The following is a 16016-nucleotide window of genomic DNA, read 5'->3' as shown; positions in this document are numbered from 1 at the left end:
TGTCGCAGCACCTCTCTGCGCTTCGTTTTGGGGCCTCCTGGGCCTCAGGGAAGCCTCCTGGGTGAAGCATTAAGACAGTGAGGGGAATCCCAGCACAGCCGATTGATCATAGGAACAGCTGATCGGCGGGAGGAAAAAAAAGAAATACCTTAAGGAGTGACTGGGTGGGGAAGAAAGCAGTCAGCAATGTTGGGCATGCGCCCAATGTTGCACATGCGCGATAAGAACTGACTGGGCGGGGTGGAGAGGGGCGGGGCCACCCAGGGGCACAAATTTGCCGGTTCTCCGAACTGCGCAGAATCATAACAACCGGTTCTATAGAACCGGTCTGAATCGGTAGAATCCCAACCCCGTTTACAATTACAATTGAGCCCAAACATTCGGTTGCTAAGTGAGACATTTGCTAAGTGAGTTTTGTCCCACCTTTGTTGCCACAGTTGTTAAATGAATCACTGCAATTGTTAAGTTAATAACAAGATTGTTAAGTGAATCTGGTTTTCCCATTGACTTTGCTTGTCAGAAGGTCCCAAATGTGTTCCCGGGACACTGCTACTATCATAAATATGAATCAATTGCAAATCATCTGAATTCTGATCATGTGACCATTGGGATGCTACAATGGTCATAAGTGTGAAAAATGTTCATGTCACTTTTTTCAGTGTTGTAACTTCGAATGGTGACTAAACGAACGTTGTAAGTTGAGGACTGCCTGTATTCATTTACAACTATTGCTAGCAATATATTAAATTTTTATGCTACCCAATTCTCAGTGACTTTGGGCAGCTCATAACAGTTAAAAAATTTATAACAAAATCAGTACAATATAAAAGGCAAAGATAAAGGTAAATGCGTAAATGAATTAAGTCAATGCATTTAAGATAGCATACAAAATGTAGAGAGCTAAAAATTTTATACGCATGAAACCTGTAAAATCTGTTGTGCTGATCCTATGAACTAAACTTCTAAAATCTATCATCTGTAGAACCTACCTGTGTTCGATGCTACCTTACACACCTTGATTGGAAGGAAGAACGGCAAGAAAAGATGTCTATGGAGATTGTCAGTCGTTCAGGTCATGGTTATCCCAAAGGTGCTTTTTCAAAAGGCAATTGGACTTTCTTTGTTTTTCCTTGAAGACGTTTTGCTTCTCATCCAAGAAGCTTCTTCAGTTCTGTTTTCAGTCTTCAGAACTGAAGAAGCTTTTTGGATGAGAAGTGAAATGTCTTCAAGAAAAAACAAAGAAAGTCCAGCTGCCTTTTGAAAGAGCACCTTTGGTGCAAGAAAAGATAAAAGTTAGAAAAAATGACACAGAGGTTGTAAATAACTTTATGGCTGAGAAGTGAGATGAAATGTAGAATTTGGTCTTTCTAGGCCTGCTGTGATGACCCAGGGTGGGATACAAAATAAACACAGTCACAAAAAACAGGTGAAGCCCCTTTTATTCCTTCACTTTGCTTCCAAGCTCCAAATATCCTTCACTGGAGACAAAAAACTCCCAAACAAGCAGTTACAAGAAGGAGGAAATGCAGTTTAAATTATAAAGAGTAAAAAACAACACAAACCAGGCAAGATAAGGGCCGGAAGACGTCCACAGATATCAGAACACACACTGGGAAGGGATGCCAAACTCAGAGAGGAACCATAAACTAGAGATATTTCCACGCTTTGTTTCCAGCACTCGCCCGTACGCATGTCCGTCCTCTTATCTAGTTGTCACAGCTGCAGCCCATGAAGAGGATCAAGGCCCTCTCCACACTTCCACTCCCTGTTGGCTGTTCCTCTTCTCCCTCAGAGTCAGTCTCCACCAGGGGCATGACACCTGCTGATGTTTTGATTCTCCAGATGTTGGTGAGTTATAACTCCCATTGTTCCTCCCCATTGGCTACACTAAAGATCTTGTGAAGGGGACTCATCAAAAGATGGGCAGGAGAGGTGGATTAAAAATTGCTCCATTTCCTTAATACTAATGACTCCCTCCCCTACTTCTAAAGCAGTGTTTCTTAGAGCTGGCTAGGGAATTCTGGGAGTTGAAGTCCACACCTCTTAATGGCCAAGGCTGAGAAACACTGTTTTAAATGAAGTCCTTCACTGATTCTCATTCAAGAATGATTCCAAAACCGTAGGAATGAGAGCATAGTGAGAGCATAGTTGGTTTGAATGCTTTATTTGGGGGGAAATGGGGCGTTTAGCGAACAATTAAGAAGCAATTGAGGGATAGGGCATAAACCAGGTGGAATCCAATGAATTAAGGCCTCCAACAAGCATAATGATGCAACCCTCTGGAAGTTACATTATGTTGATCCATCTCCAAGAAATGCCTTTCATTATTTTTGCCTGTGGAAGCCTATCCAAGCCAAGCATATCATTTCATGGATGATTCCAAGTGGGTCTTTGTTTCAGGAGAAATTAAAATGGAATATAGTAATAAGTGGTCTTACACTAATGTTAAGTTACAAAGATGAATAGCATCTTCCCATTTGTGACCTCTTTTGTTTGCTATTTAGGCAGGGATAAAATCAATCAATCAATACATACATACATTTCATTGTGGGCATTTTGTTTACCCAGAATTCTTCAGGCTGCCTTATCACCCAGGGCACTTTGGGAGACAGAGAAAAAAATAGGCTGTTTTGGGATCTGTGGCTATATTCCCTATTACATGGCCAAACACATATCAATAAGGAGCAGGAGGAAAAGGAATGGAAAGGAAGGGAGAAAGTGAAAAGAAAAAGAAAACAGATTAAAATAGAAGAAGCGAGCCTTAAAAAAACCGGGAAGAGGAAGGCTGGAAGGAGAAGTAGAGGGAAAAAGGAAAAAAAAATGAAGGGAACTTGTGAATAATGAAAGAAATGCTAATTAAACTAATGAATAATGAAACAAATGAGGATTCTTAATAATGAAAATAAACAGAATAACAAAACAAAGCAAAAAAAAAAATCTTGCATGACCTTAATATCTGTGGAGTGGTGCCTAGTGATATAATAGCAATCTTCTTACAACGTTTTGAGCTCTGGATAGAAAAGGCAGTTTTCTAAATTAACTTTTTAGCTTTTTAACAGAATCTCTTGATTTAATGGGTGCCGGTTTTTAAACGATCACTTTAGAGTGGGCTGCCCACCCTAAGAGTCTGTTTTAGCAAGGATGGTAAACTCCCCACTTTGGGGTAAAAGAAGGGCTTAAGCCAGTGTTTCTCAACCATGCCAATTTTAAGGTAAGTGGACTTTAATTCCCCAGCATGGTGAATTAAAGTCCACTTACCTTAAAGTTACCACAGTTGAGAAAACATTGGCCTAAAGCTCAAGTGAGGGCTCCACTTCTGGATTTCATTTCTCATGTGGACAGTGCTAAGGACACTGAACGGCAGCCCGTTGTGCTAATTCTCTACAGCTAATTGGAAGCATAAGAGGGAACCAAAGGGAACTCAAGTGAGCGCCAAAAGACGAAATGGACTGCCTAAAACAGGGATCCCCAACTTTTCTGGCACCAGGGACCGATTTCGTGGAAAACAATTTTTCTGTGGGCAAAGGGGAAGACTGGTTTCACACGCACCCTAGATCCAGTGGTACCAGGGACCAGTTTTGTGGAAAATAATTCTTCCACAGCCTGGCGGGGGGGAGGATGGTTTTGTGCACAGCCTAAATCCTGTGTATGCGCAGATGAAGCTTTACTCGCTCGCTCGCTGCTTGTGTGGCCCAGTGTCAGGATTCTGGCAGTTACCCCCATTTAAATCATGAGCCAAACTTCCAAAACTTAAAAAATGGATTTATTGGGAGTTAACATGTCAGCACTGCATGGGTGTAGCTGACTCTGAGACATATAATTCTCACCCTTGACCCTGGTTTTCCCCCACCCCCCCGGGTATATCGTAATTCCTATTCTCCAATGGGCCTCATCCATAATCAAGAGTTATCAATCGTACTCTCCAATTAGAATTTTGCAGGGCAGAAACTTCCGTCACCTAGTTACTATCTTTGAAAACATTTATGGAATGCAATTTCGGTGTTTGCAAGCTGCTGTACTGCTCCCCCCTTCCTTTCTGTTGGCAACTCTAAAAAGACCATAAAAATAATTTATGAGTTGACACCCAGTTCCTAACAGACCACGGATCAGCGCCGGTCCATGGACTGGGGTTGGTGGGTTGGGGACCCCTGGCTGGAAAGAACAAAATAATAATAGTAATAAAACTGCTCTGGGACTTTAGAATTCAAACGGAGAAGCATGTGCCCCATAACATGCCAGTCTTAACTACTGTTGGTAAGAAAGACAAAAAAGTAGTGGATGTGGCAGTACCTATTGATGGTAGAATAGAAGAACCAGAGAAAATACAAAGAAGTGCAAATAGAAGCAGAACAACCATCTGAACATCTCACCGACTGTGGGGAAGGTTGTAATTACAATCGGCCTGCTCCAAGCCATTTGACAAGATTGCCATGAATTGGTCACTTTAGTTCAAATGTAATTCAAATGTCTCCAAGTATTGTTTTAGATGTATGTCTCTATTGATTGTGAGCTGCCTAGAGTCGCCTTTGGCTGAGCGGCGTATAAGTCAAACAAACAAATAAATAACCAACCAATCAACCTCTGACAAAATAGGAAAGGGGGGGAAAAAAAACCACCAGGTTTTCTATTTTGAGGGGACAGGATTCTGGCGATCTCGCTGTGCAAAACAGCACTTTGAGGTCTGTGCAGAGACCCCTGGGAGGGTCCACCGAGACCTAGCCAAACGTAATTCCTTCCTTGCAGTGGCACCAACGGAGCAAATAATTGGCAAGTTGTAACATTTCGTGCTCATTAAGCCCTCCGTAAACAGGGCTTTAAAGCAGAACAGGCTTTTCTTCTCTCCTTTTGCCAGCAACTACAAAAATTGAGCGGGGCGGTCAGGGGATCTGGGGAAAGCAAAGGGAAGAGAGAGAGAGAGTTTAAAAGACACACAAACACACACAAATACCAAACTGAACAAAGCTCCCAACCGGTGGGAAGAGTTTGGACTCCTTTCTCAGGCCTGGTTTGTCCATTTACAGAGGTTGTTTACCTTGGGAAGAATCTGCAGGTCTCAGAGGGGTTTTTCGGTGTGTGCCTTCCCTACACAAATCTGCCGTCTCTGTCCATTTCAGATTTATGACAAGATGATTTTTGCAGGAAAAGGGGATCTCGGAGAAGTCGGCTCGCCTGTGTTCAGCAAAAGCTGGCTTATGCTGAGTTGCATCATCGATTCATTTGGCTCAATATTGTCTTAAGATTGACTGAGTGGCTGAGTTCACTCAACACGCTTAACTTGATTACGGAATTAATCCATTTCCTTGCTTTGCACCGTTGGTGGAATCCTAAATGAACTGCTTCAGTCGGGCTTGTGCAACACAGCAAGCTTCCCCACCCCCCACTTCCCTGAAACACACACGTGCATGCAGAAAATCTATCCAAAGTGAACAGCAATAAAGTTTAATAGGTGTGGATGTAGCCCCCTAAACTTCAACTGGGTTAAAAATATGCCTTATGGGAACGCATAAGACACTTGGCCAACCCAATGCTTGAAGATGCAGAGGTTGGTATTTTAAAATAAACCACGCCTTTGTTATCCTTAACTCCACTGGTACCGTCCCAGGTTGTAAACGGTTCCAAACAGAGGTGGTATTCAGCAGGTTCTGACCAGTTCTGGAGAACCAGTAGCAGAAATTTTGAGTAGTTCGGAGAACCAGCAAATCCCACCTCTGACTGGAGATTTTGCAGTGTCCTTCCCCTGCCACGCCCACCAAGCCACGCCCACAGAACCAGTAGTAAAAAAAAAAATTGTATAAAGCTGCCTTTTGCAATTGACCAGTGGTGATTTTGTCAATGCCGATGGTGTTCAAATGTGTTCTGTTTTTAGATTTGTTTGAGCTGGAATCCCGGAAAAGATTTTTTTCAGATTTTCTTCCTTATTTCTGAGACTGTTAAAGAAGTTATGGTTTTAGATTTGTTTGAGCTGGAGTCCTGGAAAATATTTTTTTTTAACATTTTCTTCCTTATTTCTGAGTTTGTTAAGGAAGTTTGGTTTTAGATTTGTTTGAGCTGGAGTCCTGGAAAAGATTTTTCCCTCCAGATTTTTCTCTTTATTTCTGAATCTGTTAAGGAATTGTGTGTGTGTGTGTGTGTGTGTGTGTGTGTGTAAACATTTCCCAAATAAAAACAATTTAAACGTTTCCAAAATTCTCTCTTGTCAATTTTTTGATGAGATTTCTGCTTTCTAACTTCTCTCGACCTTCTTTTCAGCATGGATTAGACAACTTAAAATTTGTTGTTTTGTTCCATTAAAAACAGAATAATGCTCACAGGGGTAAAATTGTGCGGGGGGGGAAAAGATCGTGATAGGGTTAAACGTACACCGGATAACAATGCTGCTGTGTGATTTACAAGAGCACAGAAGCTTTTATGCATGTTAATGAAACCCCAGAGAAAAACTAATTTTGATGCAGTTGTGTTTGTGTATTTTGTTATTGTGGCTGTGTTTTTATCCTGGGCACGAGCAGCTCGATAATAATGGAATGGGGTTTAAAATGCCAGCGTTTTGAAAGCTACATGATTTGTCCACTCTCCTATTGTGGAAAAGATTGAAGATATTCTCCAGGTAACGGAGAATATTTTTGTGTATATTCGTAGATATTGTACTCTTTAATTGCCAATGGAGACCTGGGTACTCTATTTTTCTTATCTTCATCTTTAAGTGCTCTGGTTTTATTATATTGCGAACAGTTGCTGGGGTGCATCCACAGTTTCGTTGTACTTGTACAATGACAATAAAGTTCTTCTTATCTTATCTTTTAAAAAATGGTGCGGGAAGAGGGAACAGCATGTAAATATTGGACTCGTTTGGCCCCAGTCTGCTTCTTTTCCCTTGTTTTTGTGCACTTTTGGTATCCACTCCTCTGCCTTTTCGAATTTATTTTTACATGCTTATAAGACATCTCGCCTTAAATACCTCTGCTCTGGTTCACCTTCCTCATCACTTCTGTGTTTTGCATTTCTTTCTTTGAAAAAGTCAAGGATTCTTTTTTCTTTCTTTCCTCCCCCCACCCCAAAATATTTTTTTTCTTAAAATGTAAAGGCAATGTGCACAGCATGCTCTTCCTGATTCCCCCCAATACTAACAACCCTGTGAGGTAGGTTGAGTTGAGTGGGAAGCATTGAAGTGGACCGAGGGGGATTAGAACCCAGATCTCCCTCTGTTTGTCCAGCCCCTTTCCTATTACAACACCCCGGTGAGGTAGGTTGAGTTGAGTGGGAGGCATTGAAGTGGGCTGAGGGGGATTAGAACCCAGATCTCCCTCTGTTTGTCCAGCCCCTTTCCTATTATAACAACCCGGTGAGGTAGGTTGAGTTGAGTGGGAGGCATTGAAGTGGACCGAGGGGGATTAGAACCCAGATCTCCCTCTGTTTGTCCAGCCCCTTTCCTATTACAACAACCCAGTGAGGTAGGTTGAGTTGAGTGGGAGGCATTGAAGTGGGCTGAGGGGGATTAGAACCCAGGTCTCCCTCTCTTTGTCCAGCCCTTTCCTACTACAGCTGATTGGCTCCTGGACTGAGAGGGGGAAGGACTGGCCCACAATCAGCCAATGAGGTTCTGGGGCTGAGGGGAGATTAGAACCTGGATCTCTCCTCTCCTAGTTCACGCCTTCAACTCCCAGACCAAGTTTGCTCCTCCACATTTTTGTCGTCTGCAAGACAGCCAGTATTGACCACTCTGCAATTTTCTCTCTATGATCTCTCCTCTTCCTTGTTATTTGTGGCGTTGTGTACCTCTCCACTTTGTTAGCCTCTGGAATTGCTCTTCCATTTGATTTTTTTTCTAAGGAGCTCCCCGAATTGGAGAGCCAGTTGTATTTTCCTGGTATCTCTTATACCTATATAGTACAGCTAGTCCTCCAGTTATGACCAATCGTTTTGTGATTGTTCATCGTTACGACAGACCACCCCAAAAGAGATTTACAATCCAGTTTTAAAGTTCCAATGTAACACACACCTGTCCCCTCCCACAGTCAGGTGATCTCATTTCAGGCTCTCAGCACCCAGCCTGCATTCATGGCCATTTGTGGCACCCCCACAGTCACATGACCACAATTTTTTTTTTGCTGGAAACCAGCATTAACTTCATTGAATGACCATAGCATTCACTTAATGACTTCCACAAAAAGCACTGTGGATGCTCCAACGTTAGAAATTTTGAAGACGAGCCATTTGTCTGAAATAGTATAAGATATCCTGCTTGAGCAGGGGTTGGACTAGAAGACCTTCAAGGTCCCTTCCAACTCTGTTATTCTAAAACGTCATAAAAACGGGTCTGGCCACATGGTAACTCGCTTTACAACTATCATGACTTAACGACCATAATTGGCAGGCTCCATTACAGTCGTAAGTTGAAGACTACCCGTAGAGCCTCTTCTATCCCCTGTTCAATGCTCTTATCTACATTTGTATCTATGTATCAGTATATGTGTCCTCAATAATTGAGTCCAAAATTTACGTTGCTAAGCGGGACATTTCTTAAGTGAGTTTTGCCCCATTTTACCTCTTCTCTTGGCACGGTTGTAAAGTTAATCATTGCAGCTGTTAAGGTTAGTAAGAACCACAGTTCAACCCAAAATTTCTGTTGCTAAGTGTTGAGTTTTGCCCCATTTTATGACTTTTCTTGCAACAGCCGATAAGGGAATCACCGCAGTTGATAAGTTAGCAACACGGTCATTAAGTGAATCTGGCTTCCCCATTGACTTTGCTTGTCAGAAGGTCGCAAAAGGGGATCACATGACCCCCAGGGACACTGCAACCATCGTAAATATGAATCGGTCGACAAGTGTCCATATTTTGATCAAATGACCCTAAAGGATGCTGCAACGTCCATAAGCGTGAAAAACTGGTCATAAGTCACTTTTTTCAGTGCCGTTGTAACTTTGAATGGTCACTAAATGAACCGTTGTTAAGTCGAGGACTACCTGTATATGGGTGTGTATGCATTTCAGTACACATATTAAAACATTCTGACATTATTCCCATCTTTTCTTGCATTTTTTAATCTATTCCACCACGTGCTAATAAGCTCGTCCGTGCAGAAATATCTGTGTCACACCCAGCGACTCTTTTGCAAAAGGCCACTATCGATAGACAATTACCCTCATCTGCATTTCACTTCCCTGTGATCTCTTTTACAATTTCCTTCTTGCTCCCCCTCCTTACAAACAATATGCATGGAGGATAATTCTGCGTACATCTCATTAAGTCCAGGAAGGCGTAGGCTGTAATAAATGTAATTAGTCTTTAAAGTGCCACGAGACTGTGGTTTTTGCTGCCACAGACAAACTGCAGTGGCCCCCTTTATAAGCCATTCTTCTTCCTATTATTACTGGGAAGGTACATCTTCACTTCAACAAGTTTCCATATCATTTTACTCCAGATCTCAGGGACTATAAACATATTATGCTTCTCCCCCCCACTTTCCTTGTGGCGATTTTGTAGCTTTCAGTTAAAACATCTGGAGTCTCGTCATTGCATGCAGCATGCTAATTTGGGCTGCCTCCAAAATATTGTTTATTTATGTATTTATTGATTTCCAGATGCGTGGAGTCACGTAGGTCTGCTATTCTGCCTTTATTTCTACCAACAATGTAAGCTTTCCTAGCTAATTAGGCATGGTCCCAAAAATTAGAATTTGAAACTCTACATCTGGATTTTCATATCTTTTATACTACCAAATTTCTCTTGGCAGAGCCGACTTTGAAAAAACTGCCATTCAAAGATGTATGGTCCTCTCGGTCAAGGGTCTGTAGGATTAATTAATCTGCATTGAAGATATACTTTATATCATGTATAAAGTTTTATGAACCATTGGCCCTCATTTCCTTCTATCCAGGTTAGCCCATTCAGGTCTATACATGATAAAAAAAAAAAATTCATTGATTTATCATTTTGTTTTTCATGGGTTGGAATGGAACTTTTCAAATTCCCCAAGCAGGTATGTAAGCTTTCAACTTCAATGCTTTCCAGGCACCCTATTTATTTTTGTTTAATTAGAAAAAATCTTTTATATACATTTTTTCTGGGTATTGTTCTCTACAATGAGTTTTGTCTGGTGGCATATACTTTTAAGTAAACAGTGCATTTTTAATGTTTTAATTTCCTTCCTTCCCTCCCTCCCTCCCTCATCAAATATTTTTCCTTCCTTCCTTCCTTCCTTCCTTCCTTCCTTCCTTCCTTCCTTCCTTCCTTCCTTCCTTCCTTCCTTCCTTCCTTCCTTCCTTCCCCGCTTCCTTCCCTCCTCCCTCCCTCCCCCTTCCTTCCCTCCTCCCTCCCTCCTTCCCTCCTCAATTTTTTTCCTTTCCTTCCTTCCTTCCTTCTTTCCTTCTTCCTTCCTTCCCTCCCTCCCTCCTCAATTTTTTTTCCTTCCCTTCCCTTCCCTTCCCTTCCCTTCCCTTCCCTTCCCTTCCCTTCCCTTCCCTTCCCTTCCCTTCCCTTCTCTTCTCTTCCCTACTTCCTATTTTCAGTTTTAAGCTGCTTTGAACATTCACTCTGAAGGAGGTGATGGCATGTAAATCAAGCTAATAAATTGTGTCTTGGATTTCTGTCTGAAGTTCACAGCTGTAGCTACAATTTGATGAAAAGTGACTGTGTGGTGTCTGTTTCGGGTTAAATAAACTTTAATCCAAACACGAGATGAGCTGAAATTAATAAGCAAGAGTCCTTCTGTGCATAGACAGAGGGCCCTGCCCGAGGCTCAGTCCTTTAATCATGGGAAGGGAGACGTGGCTGAGTATTTATTTACATGGATATTTTTTTTTCTTTTTTCTGTGCAGTCTGTTTTACAGTGGCAGGCAATGTATTTGGAGCTGGAGTACATATAAAGCAACATGGGGCGTGTTTTATAGCAATAGTGAATGTGATTTTATGATTTCATCGCTGGCAATTGCAAGCTATTTGGGTATCAGTGAAAGTCATTAAGAATCCAATTGTTTGTCTTGCTGTCAGCTTCCCAAAGCAGAATCAAGGGGAAAGTCTACACGTGCCCATATATATATAGATATATTAAAAGAGGACAAGATAATAAGGCTAAATAGACAGATGTTTTCTATACCCCAAACATGGAATTTTATTTTTATTTACTTCGTCCCATTTATATAACCGCCCATCTCACTTGCCTGATTCTGGGCAATTCAACACATGTGAAGACAGCAAAGATAAATTCATACAAATAAATTAAAACCATGAAAACCATTAACCTAAAACGTAGAAGCGTGGGAAAGTGCCAGCCTACAGCCTTGGATTTGGTCCTTGTCATTCTCAATTTTAAGCATTCGTTCATGGTCGATGGGGAAGGCACTTCTGTTTGCTGTCTGTTGGAGCAGATAGTGCTGGATGGAAATAGCTTAATTTAGAATTATGGGGCCAGAATATTAGCTTTTAGAGAAAAACCATGGCCATCTGATACAGTACAGGCAATCCTCGACTTACAACCGTTCATTTAGTGACTGTTCGAAGTTACAACAGTGCTGATAAAAGGGACTTGTGCCCATTTTTCACGCTTAACAACATTGCAGCATCCCTGTGATCAAAATTCAGATGCTTGGCAACTGGTTCACATGTATGACAGTTGCAGTATCCTGGGATCATGTGATCCCTTTTTGGGACCTTCTCACCAACAAAGTCCACAGGGTAAACAGATTCACTTAACAACCATGTGACTAAATGAACAACTTCAGTGATTCACTTAAGAACGGGGACATGAAAGGTTCGTAAGATGGAGCAAAATTCACTTAACAAAAATTTTACTTAGCAACAGAAAATTTGGGGCTCAATTGTAGTCATAAGTCGAGGATTGCCCATACATTGCTGGCACATAAAATGTTCACTACCTCACCAATGAGATGCAAATTATTCTTATCTTCCTGGAAGGCTCCAGAGCCCTGTTTTTCAACTTTGGCTATTTTAAGACGTGTGGACTTCAATTCCCAGAATTCCCCAGCCAGTATAGCTGGCTGGGGAATTCTGGGAGTTGTCATCCACACCTTTTAAAGTGGCCAAGGTTGAAAAACACCATGTTAGAGCAAATAAGGCTGCATGAAAAAGGAAACATAATTTGACAAGGTGTTAAGACAATTTCCTGGTTTTGAGAAGTATAGGATCATAACAATACATGTTGTGCTGCTGGCTCACACAATTGATTTCATTATTTTTTTTAAATTGTGCGTTCAAATCAGTGTTGACTCCTGGTGGTTGCCTGGACAAAGCTGTGAAATTTTCTTGGCAGCCTTTTGCAGAAGTGACTTGGCATGGCTTTCTTCTTTATAGGGTTGAGAGAGAGAGAGACTGGCTCAAGGTCACCCAGCTAGCTTTGTGGCTAAGGCAGAATTAGAACTCACCATCTCCTGGTGTTTGGCCCAAAGTTACGCAGCCAGCTTTGTGATCAATTGGGGCAGGTACATGGCAGTAAGTAAGGGGAGTATAATAAGAAGAAACCCCTCTTTCTAGACCCAAGTTCCTGGATGAAGTAGGGTACATTTAATCTGAGATAGCTACAGTAAGCATGGTGGTCTCCAAGTACTTAATAGGATGTTGTATAAATGGACACATCTGTTTTCTGAAGTTGCTGGACTTTCAGGTTCATATTTTTGAAAAACAGGGATTTCTCATAAACAAAGATAAAATTTGCTTCAGAAAGTTGCTTTGAGGAATGGTGAACACTTCTTGGCACTGGATCTTTTGGTTAAACCTGACATCCAGAACAGGGATTTAGAATTTATTTTAATTCTAGACACGAGGGAAGGAGTCAAGATCAGTAAAGTATTAGTGCTGCTTTATACTTCTTTGATAAGACCACACTTGGAATACTGTGTCCAGTTTTGGTCACCAAAATACAAATGTTGAGACTCTAGAAAAAGTGCAGAAAACACCAACAAAGATGATTAGGAGACTGGAGGCTAAAAAATATGAAGAATGGTTGCAGGAATTGGGTATGTCTAGTCTAATTAAAAGAAGGACTAGGATGACATGATAGCAGTCTTCCAATATTTGAGGGGCTGCCCCAAAGAAGAGGGAGTCAAACTATTCTCCAAAGCACCTGAGGGCAGGACAAGAAGCAATGGGTGGAAACTAATCAAGGAGAGAAGCAATTTAGAAGTAAGGAGAAATTACCTGAGATTTAGGACCTTTCAACTCTGTTATTCTGTGTTCAGAGGATTGATTAAAAGAACAACAACTCGTCCATCCAGAGTGAGAAAGGGTAGAGTGTTATGCTAGTCGATGAGGTAAGGGAGGATAGAATAAATCAACTAGAGTCAAGGTACAAATGATGCAACTCAGGTAATCCTATTTTATTATGTGAGGACCCAACTTTATTTATTTATTTTATTTATTTTGTCAAACAATTATAAGATAACAGGGATAAGTATAAACATAGTTATGGATACGTGAAATTGAGAAATATAAGAAAAATAAAAAAGAAACAATAGACTTTGTGGAGAAGGCTCTCACAAGCCCAGTCAATGGGCGGATCTGGATGCACTTAACAAGGGACATTAGAGGTCATCTAGTCCAACCCCCTGCTCAAACAGGAGACCCTCTACCATTTCTGACACGTGGTTGTCTAGCCTTTTCTTAAAGACCTCCAGTGATATAGCGCCTATGAAAGCTGTTTCAGTGGTTAATTGTTCTCACTGTTAGGAAGCTTCTCCGTAATTCCATGTTGCTTTTCTCCTTGATTAGTTTCCATCCGTTGCTTCTCATCCAGTAGTGAGATTCAAACATTTTTACTACCGGTTCTGAGGGCGTGGCTTGGTGGGCTTGGTGGGCGTGGCAGGGGAAGGCTACTGCAAAATCCCCCTGCCCTCCCCACCCCACTGACCTGCTTTCCAGCTCCGTTCTCCTGTGCTGGGCAACCAAAGAAGACCCAGCCAATCATCTGCAACTCAGGAGGTGGAGAATAGATGGGGGCGGGGCCTGTCAGAGGGGGCATTCGCCGGTTCTTCGAATTACTCAAAATGTCCGCTACCGGTTCTCCAGAACTGGTCAAAACCTGCTGAATACCACCTCTGTTCTCGTCCTGTCCTCTGGTGCTTTGGAAAATATCGCATATATAAAAATATTGTATGTATAAAAGTCAGGATGCCTGCCCCCAAGATGGCATGCTTAGAAACTGCCACTAAATATGGAAGCTTCATTTTTGATTAGCAGGGATTAACATAAGAAGGATCTTGCTGGATCACTCCTAGTGTTTATCCCCTCTTGCTGGTGGCTATTCAGAGGCTTGGACAAAACCCAAAATCAGGGATTTGGGAAGTTATTCTCTTATCTTGCTTCTGTTTTTAGTTGGTGGTAAGTTCACAGTGAGACGCAGGGTGTTGCGTTCTGAAGTGTTACTCATTTCACACTTTACTTCACTATAAACAACTTGGTATTCAGAGAGAAATAATTAGATCTGGCTAAGCAATTGATAGAATTCTCTCTCTTTGTCCCTCCCTCTCTCCCTCCCTCCCTCCGTCTCTCTCCCTCCCTCCCCCTCTCTCCCTCCCTTCCTCCCTCTCTGTCTATCTTCCTCTCTCTGTCTCTCTCCCTCCCTCTGTCTCTCTCCCCCTCCCTCCCTCCCTCTCTGTCTCTCTCTCCCTCCCTCCCTCCCTCTCTGTCTCTCCTCTCCCTCCCTCCCTCCCTCTCTGTCTCTCTCTCCCTCCCTGTCTGTCTCTCTCCCTCTGTCTATCTTCCTCTTTTCTGTCTCTCTCCTTCCCTCCCTCCTTCCCTCCCTCTGTCTATCTTCCTCTCTCTCTCCCTCCCTCCCTCTCTCTCTCCCCCTCCCTCCCTCCCTCTCTGTCTATCTTCCTCTCTCTGTCTCTCTCCCTCCTCTGTCTCTGTCCCCTCCCCCTCCCTCTCTGTCTCTCTCTCCCTCCCTGTCTGTCTCTCTCCCTCTCTGTCTCTTCCTCTTTCTGTCTCCCCCTCCCTCCCTCTCTGTCTCTCTCTCCCTCCCTGTCTGTCTCTCTCCCTCTCTGTCTATCTTCTTCTTTTCTGTCTCTCTCCTTCCCTCCCTCCTTCCCTCCCTCTCTGTCTCTCTCTCCCTCTGTCTCTCTCCCCTCCCTCCTCCCTCCCTCTGTCTCTCCTCCCTCTGTCTATCTTCCTCTTTTCTGTCTCTCTCCTCTCCCTCCTCCTCCCTCTCTATCTCCCTCTCTCTCTCTCCCTCCCTCCCTCTGTCTCTCTCCCCCTCCCTCCCTCCCTCTGTCTATCTTCCTCTCTCTGTCTCTCTCCCTCCCTCTGTCTCTCTCCCCTCCCTCCTCTCTGTCTCTCTCTCCCTCTCTGTCTATCTTCTTCTTTCTGTCTCTCTCCTCCCTCCCTCCCCCTCCCTCTCTGTCATCTTCCTCTCTCTGTCTCTCTCCCTCCTCTGTCTCTCTCCCCTCCTCCCTCCCTCCCTCCCTCTGTCTATCTTCCTCTCTGTCTCTCCCTCCTCTGTCTCTCTCCCCTCCCCTCCCTCCCTCCCTCCTCCCTCCCTCTCTGTCTCTCTCTCTCCTGTCTATCTTCCTCTTTTCTGTCTCTCTCTTCCCTCCCTCCCTCCCTCTCTGTCTATCTTCCCTCTCTGTCTCTCTCCTCCCTCTGTCTCTCTCCCCCCCTCCCTCCCTCCCTCCCTCTCTGTCTCTCTCTCCCTCCTGTCTGTCTCTCTCCTTCCCTCCCTCCCTCCCTCTCTGTCTTCTTCCTCTCTCTGTCTCTCTCCTCCTCTGTCTCTCTCCCCTCCCTCCCTCCTCCCTCCCTCCTCTCTGTCTCTCTCTCCCTCCCTGTTTATCTCTCTTTCTCTCTCTCCTTCCCTCCCTCCCTCCCTCTCTGTCTATCTTCCTCTCTCTGTCTCTCTCCCTCCCTCCCTCTGTCTCTCCCTCCCTCCCCCTCTGTCTCTTCCTCTCTCTGTCTCTCCCTCCCTCTGTCTCTCTCCTCCCTCCCTCTCTGTCTCTCTCTCCTCTCTGTCTATCTTCTTCTTTTCTGTCTCTCTCCTTCCCTCCCTCCCTCCCTCCCTCTCTGTCTATCTT

At 43.3% G+C, this 16016-nt stretch overlaps 1 protein-coding gene and 1 long non-coding RNA gene across 2 annotated transcripts in view; both read left to right on the top strand.

Annotated features, from left to right (window-relative positions):
- The window catches only part of LOC148133542 (uncharacterized), a 726392-nt gene that overhangs the window by 385212 nt on the left and 325164 nt on the right, over positions 1–16016 (top strand). The gene's annotated exons all lie outside the window — the stretch shown is intronic.
- The window catches only part of EFNA2 (ephrin A2), a 285035-nt gene that overhangs the window by 75195 nt on the left and 193824 nt on the right, over positions 1–16016 (top strand). The window lies entirely within an intron of this gene.

This window comes from Notechis scutatus, chromosome 1 (assembly GCF_049901735.1).
Source record: "Notechis scutatus isolate UNSWTSFEM ecotype Mainland chromosome 1, rNotScu1.2, whole genome shotgun sequence".
In the NCBI taxonomy this organism is placed as follows: domain Eukaryota; kingdom Metazoa; phylum Chordata; class Lepidosauria; order Squamata; family Elapidae; genus Notechis; species Notechis scutatus.
This window is presented reverse-complemented; position numbering and strand designations above follow the sequence as displayed.